At 41.5% G+C, this 7,411-nt stretch overlaps 1 non-coding gene across 1 annotated transcript; it reads right to left on the bottom strand.

The window, feature by feature from the left end:
• Positions 1 to 4,718: 4,718 nt before the first annotated feature.
• On the bottom strand, positions 4,719 to 4,771 carry LOC115179036 (U7 small nuclear RNA). The gene has a single exon (XR_003872803.1). It is a non-coding gene; the product is annotated as a U7 small nuclear RNA (small nuclear RNA).
• Between the last annotated feature and the right edge of the window lie 2,640 nt (positions 4,772 to 7,411).

Genomic DNA, 7,411 nt, shown 5'->3' with positions numbered 1-7,411 from the left:
TTAAATATGATCTCTAATCAGAGGCAATGAGGATCAGCTGCCTCCAATTAGAGATCAACCCCAAACAATCCCAACATAGAAATAGAAAACTAGAACTTAAACATAGAAATAAAAAACATAGAACAACCCAAAATACCCCCTGTCACGCCCTGCCCTACTCTACTATAGAAAATGACATCTTACTAGGGTCAGGACGTGACACTGTACTACCTTTTTTTGTACATTGTTTACAGTTCCTATGCTGAACACATACTGTGTTTGAATTCTGTACAGAGTGGAAAGGCAAAGACATCATGGAGGACGAGGACGCTTGTTTACAGATGTACAAGAGACTGCAATTATAAATATGGTTTTGGCCAACAATGCAATTAGGATTCGAGAGATAAGAGAGCATATCTTGAATAATGACACCATATTTAACAACATCAATGCTGTAAGCCTGTCGACCATACAATGCATCCTCCAACGGCACCGAGTGACGATGAAACAACTTTACAAGGTGCCATTTGAGAGGAACTCTGACAGAGTCAAGAATATGCGACATGACTTTGTAGAGGTATGTATGCAACACTACTTCCAGTACTTCAGACATACCATATTTACTCATCTGTATATCCTTTTGTCTGTTACAGGGAGTATTGGAGCTGGATGCCCATGTAATTCGCCATTCAATTATTTATGTGGATGAGGTTGGCTTCAACCTCACCAAAACCAGACGCCGCGGAAGAAATGTAATAGGACAGAGGGCAATTACCAATGTCTCTGGACAGCGTGGGGGTAATATAACTATGTGTGCTGCCATCACTCAAAACGGCGTCCTCCATCACAATGCCACACTGGGTCCGTACAACACCGGCCATATGCTCACTTTTATGGATGCAATTTACACAATGCTTGTCCCTGATCCAGATCAGGAGCCTGCTAGATTTGTGGTTTTATGGGACAATGTTAGTTTTCACCGGGCTGTTCTGGTCCAAAACTGGTTTGCCACCCATCCACAATTTGTAGTTTTATACCTACCCCCATATTCACCTTTTCTAAATCCCATAGAGGAATTCTTCTCAGCCTGGCGCTGGAAAGTGGATGATCGCCAACCCTATGCCCGCATGCCGCTTCTCCAGGCAATGGAGGACGCATGTGGGGACATAGAGGTTGCCTCTGTCCAAGGTTGGATACGCCATGCTAGGAGATACTTCCCTCGATGTTTGGCAAGAGAAAACGTGTCTTGTCATGTGGACGAAGTATTGTGGCCAGACCCAGCCCGGAGAAGAGATGAAGCGTAGCTTAGCACTGGTGACTGCCCCCCCTACCAATTCCTGGACTGCCCTCCCGGGACCCCACACACACAATTGTGTTCTTTACTGTATTCTAAAGAATATACTTTTGGTTTACATATGTTTATGGTTTTGTTGTATGCTACTGTATACAACAGTAATGTTTGGCCTAATAAATATTTTCTGTTTCTACATTGCATTGGTGTTTACAATGTACTTGTTACCCCTCTCAGCAGATTACTTTCACTGTAGAACATTGTATTGAAATGTAGATATAAGCCTATGAAAGACCAAAGAGCTTCAGATTTAGAACAACAGTGTTTACATGGTGTATCCAAAAATGTACTATTATAAAAGCAGTGTTTGCCATTTGATGCAAATGCTTCATTCTGACATGTGTTTATGGCATTTTGAATGCATTGTTACATTTTGAAGGAGATGTGAGGCATTTTGCATTTTGTGTGTGCAGTTTTGGGAATTGTGTGTAGAGTTTTGAAAAAAAGGAGACCGTTTTGAAAACGTGTGTAAGCAGTTGGAAAAAACTGTAACAGCTAGCTCACTAGCTAGTTAGCCCCCCTTTGACTTCCATAGGGTTGTTATTGAGAGGCCATTGGGGACCAATATGGCCGCTCAGTTGCTCGTATAATTGCGCTTCTGTAAACAACAAGGACCATCAGTCACAGGAAAACAAAAATAACCCCTTTCTACTGAAACATCCCAAACAAAATACTACAACAAGTAGTTGGGATGATGGCTGAGACTCCCACTGACCTGCTGATCTCCTCAGTCCCAAAACACTGATTGGGATTGACATAGAAGTATGCAGAACTGTTTTTTTATTTATATATTTCATCTTTATTTAACCAGGTAGGCTAGTTAAGAACAAGTTCTCATTTACAACTGCGACCTGGCCAAGATAAAGCAAAGCAGTGCAGCACAAACAACAACACAGAGTTACACATGGAATAAACAAGCATACAGTCAATAATACAATAGAAAAAGTCAATATACAGTGTGTGCAAATGAGGTAGGATAACGGAGGTAAGGCAATAAATAGGCCGTAATGGCGAAATAATTACAATACAGCAATTAAACACTGGAGTGATAGATGTGCAGAAGATGAGTGTACAAGTAGAGATACTGGGGTGCAAAGGAGCAAAATAAATAAAATAGATAACAGTATGGGGATGAGGTAGTTGGATGGGCTAATTACAGATGGGCTATGTACAGGTGCAGTGATTTATGAGCTGCTCTGACAGCTGGTGCTTAAAGCTAGTGAGGGAGATATAAGTCTCCAGCTTCAGTGATTTTTGCAGTTCGTTCCAGTCATTGGCAGCAGAGAACTGGAAGGAAAGTCGACCGAAGGAGGAATTGGCTTTGGGGGTGACCAGTGAGATATACCTGCTGGAGCGCGTGCTACGGGTGGGTGCTGCTATGGTGACCAATGAACTGAGATAAGGCGTGGCTTTACCTAGCAAAGACTTATAGATGACCTGGAGCCAGTGGGTTTGGCGACGAATATGAAGCGAGGGCCAGCCAACGAGAGCATACAGGTCACAGTGGTGGGTAGTATATGGGGCTTTGGTGACAAAGCAGATGGCACTGTGATAGACTGCATCCAATTTGCAGAGTAGAGTGTTGGAGCTATTTTGTAAATGACACTGCCGAAGTCGAGGATCGGTAGGATAGTCAGTTTTACGAGGGTATGTTTGGCAGCAGGTATTTGTAGTTGTCCACATATTCTAAGTCAGAACCGTCCAGAGTAGTGATGCTGGGCGGGCGGGCAGGTGTGGGCAGCGATCGTTGAAGAGCATGCATTTAGATGTGCAGAACTGCAATGACTACTGAGTGGTTTACTGAAGTGACCTGGATGCCAGTCTGTTTGGATAAGCTAATGTTGTTAGCAGATGGTAAAACAAATAAGCTAAATCATTATCATCATTAATCAATATACACTTTTACAGTTCACATTTGTTGTTATTTAAATTTTAAACTAACAACAATTAGGCCTCAATTGCATTGTTTGATTGCAATGCCTCTCCAAGTAATCTGAACATGAAAGAGAGAAACGGCCTGATTTATACCTGAGGTTAGGGTTACTTATTTTCTTTCCGGGAAAGATTTTAAAAATAGTATAGTATAGTATGGTCTCTGGTTCTATTTGTGATCGTGTAGACAATGGGAGCAGAGAGAGGGACCGTCTGAAAAATGAGGAGTCAAACCAGGGTTGGGGAGAACATACTTGCCCAGTGTGTGTGTGTGAGTGAGTGTACGTGTATGTGTGCTCGGTCACGTGTGGATATACTCAGGAATATGATCATCATATAATGATACTATATACAAAATCATTGTATACGGTATAGGATTTTGGGGTGCACTGCAGAATGTGTGTTTACGGGAGACCATTTAAATGAGTGTGGTGTGTGATTATGGTAAAGTGTTTCAGTCCCTGCGGACAGAAGAGGAATCCGTTGTGGACCATGTTGAGTACTGAGCAGTCAGGCTGTCCAACCACATACGTTCAACTCACCTCCCTGGCTTTCACTTTTCACTGCGGGAATTTTAGTATCCTCGACGACAGCAGCTGTTTTGTATCTGCCGGTATGCTATGCAGCACTATGCTTATGTAGACATGATACCCCATTGAATAAAGTCTGCTTCGAATTGAGTCCAGTCGGCACTCCTCACTAGCGAGAGGAAACAGAAACAGAAACAGGACCCAGATGGTAGTGCTTGTGACCTGAGAGGCTAATTGCTAGCAGTGGAACAGTTGAAAAGGCCGACACACACACATGCACAGATGCACACGGGGCACACACGCATACACAAATACACACACACAGAACCCCCCAACCCCACATGCACCGCTCAGAGATTGAGATGTGGTTTGGGGGCTACATTACATATCCTGACACATAGAGAGAGAGAGATACACGTCCTGACACACAGAGAGAGAGACTTGACGTTGAGGAACCCAAGGAAAACATTACAGTTCATTGTTGGGCTCACGTTTCCCCAGGCTCAGTCCGGCCCAACCCAGCATGGACTAATTGAATGGCTTCCAGAACCTGCTGGATGATGACACATTATATATCTCCTACTGCCACTCTGTGGACTTAATGAACTGTTTTCTTAATATTATTTGTGTCGCCTCCCCACATGAAATAACACTATTGTATACATTGGTATAAATACTATAGTATTCACTGTAGTGTTTGTTGCAGACTTTACTGTAATATTCACTGTTGGTTTTTTTCAGACTTTAGTCCTGTAGTTAGTTTACAGTTAACTATAGTTTAAATAATGTAGTAAAATAAATGTAGTATATACTATAGTCATTCATGTAGTGTTTTTGCAGATTGTAGTATTTACTTCAGTGTTTTTGCGGACATTACTGTATTATTTACTATAGTGTTTTGTTTTTATTATTTTTGAAATAGACGTGGAGGCTTTCTCCTTGAGGAAACCTACTGGATAAATACTCAAAGAGCCCATTTTCCATAACCTCTAGGTAGGACTGGGGTCTGAATGGATACTTCAGAGGAGCTTCTGCACTTTTTGATAACTTGGAACACAACATGGTCTATACTTGGCATATAAGTTTTTCACTTATGGGTGGCATAAATTGGGCTATGGGGGAATGGACAGGGTATATGCAAATTAAATACTGTAGTATTTTCTAATGTTAAATGTTATGTTTTTATGAAGATTACTATAGTATTTACTGCAGTGTTTTTTGGGGGGGGTAATACTCTAGTATTTATTATAGTATTCTACTTTTACATTTCTTATCCATTGTGACTTACGCTAGTGAGTGCATGCATGTTATACTTTTTCATACTAGTCCCCCATGGGAATTGAACCCACAACCCTGGTGTTGCAAGCGCCATGCTATACCTACTGTGCCACATGGGCTACTACAACATTCTATAGTAAGTACTACACATGATCGAGGGATAGTACAGTGTGTAGTACAGTATTCTACAGTATGCTACAGTTTACTATAGAATTCTATCGTAAGTACTGTAGTATTCTATAGTAAACTTAATTGTTTTCATGTGGGGCCATAGAGATTATTATAGATCTCTATGGGTGACAGTCTGAGGAGATATTCAACTCAATCATAACAGTGCATGCTAAGTATAGATTATGTTATGTATTTCCTTCTCATTATCAAATAGGCTATAAATGATGTCTCACATAACTAAAGTTATGCCTGAATTTATTGTGAGCATGAAGCTTGTTTGTGTGAAGACTCTATTTGGGTTGCTTGTTCTTAACTGATCTTCTTAATTGATCTTCTTAACTTCTCTTATCTACACATCTTAACAGTACCTTCTAGCTTGTTTCTATTTTTGTCAACTCATTTAGCTGTTGACACCTGGTTGCTAGGCATTCCCAGGACGATGTGACATATTACAGACGTGCAGAGAGGTTGAAATATTCCCTGCTGCTTTAAAAAAAGATATTCTGGTAAAATGTAACAATCCAGCAGAGTACTGAATGAGAGAGGAGACTAAATGATTTATGGATTAACACACATACGCCATCAGTTGAATGAGTTCCAAGAATGTTGACTCGCTTCAAATCAAGGACACATGTTGTAGTAACTCTTGTCGTAGAACAACCCTCTTTTTTTCATAGTAATTCTTGTGGAAGATCCCTCTTTATTTGTTTCGAAAAGATTTTTATTAATCTTAACCAAGTCTGAAATGTTCTGCTGCATAAACTTTGAATTAGCTCTCGCATTGTTGTTTCCCAACATTTACATTTTACTAGACATGCTCAAAACATCCCAAAAACCTCCCTCACAAGTACAGTACAATAGTGTTTATGGGGTTCTACAGAGAATCCAATTGTTGAAAAAACCACTCATGTTCTGCCATGGGCATTTCTATCGAATACCAGGAGAGTTAATGGTTTTTTGTGGGTTGGTCGGTTTGTTGAGGAATAAACCAAAGTTTGAGTTTCATGGTACATCATCATCATCATTCTTTTTGATATCTGTCATCTTTTTTGAAGAGCCATCCAAACCTCAGCTAATGACCCTGGCGTGCTAGAGAAAAGCTCCAGAGCCCTGCTCGCTGCAGCCTGCCAGAGTCTCACACTCAAGTACAGCTAAAGTACTTGAAATATTGTTAAATACTATTTGAACCCAGGTCTGCCCGTGCTCTCACACTCTCTCTCTATTGGGAACATGACAAGAATATCACGACGACACCAGACCACCAATAGGAAGGAATGGAGTCAACGTTCTAACGCTGTCATCATCGCTTGGTCGCGTTTGAAAAAGGATTGGGGATGCAAGGAGCTAATTTGCCTTCGCTCGAATCCCCCCTTTTTATATGGATATTGGAATTGGAAGGAACATGCTTTTAAGAAAGTACTTGAAAGGGAAAAAAGGAAGTGAGAGCAACTCAGAATTCACTTCAAATCCTTTCCAGTCACGCTAACGTTTTAGCTAGCCTTCATTTGCGTGTCTGGGGTTGTGCTCGGCCATACATATTGCCCATCCATCCGGAACTACAGCATATAAAGCACTTCTACTTCCTAAACAAAAGAGACTGGGGCGAAAGGAGAGTTTCAGGCTGGTGCATGTCTTGGCTTTCTGCTAGTTCAGCCTTCCACCTTATCGGTCTTCTTGGCTGCATGTTCAACAAATTAGCTCGGGATACAGGAGAGGACAAACACTGAGTTTGAGCACAAAATGGCAGCCTATTCCCTTTATAGTGCACTTCTTTTGACCAGGGCGCATGGGGCTCTGGTCAAAAGTAGTGCACTATATATATAGGGAATAGGGTGCCATTTGGGATGCATTCTAGGTCTGAGTCTGGCTTTCATTTACATTCTTGCTGCTTTCTAGTTTCTTTTCAACTAAAAGGGGTAAAGAGAGATGGAATTCCATGGGGCTTTAGAAAGAGAAAATACCAGGAATTACTCTCAAGCAACACAATCCTCAAGAGTTGAGATCCACAGGGGATCAGGCCTGCACAGCTGTGTGGTGTGGTGTTTTATTGTGTCGTCCGTCCTCTCATTTATTTTGATTACCACCATGTGTCATTGAAACGGCGTCCATTGGGGCTCACTGTGTCGGAAGTCTTCGACTGACACCCACACAGGTCCCATAGGGGATGAGT

The sequence above is a fragment of the Salmo trutta genome, chromosome 38 (genome assembly GCF_901001165.1).
Source record: "Salmo trutta chromosome 38, fSalTru1.1, whole genome shotgun sequence".
In the NCBI taxonomy this organism is placed as follows: Eukaryota; Metazoa; Chordata; class Actinopteri; order Salmoniformes; family Salmonidae; genus Salmo; species Salmo trutta.
The sequence above is the reverse complement of the archived record's forward strand: the minus strand, read 5'-3'. Positions and strand labels throughout refer to the sequence as shown.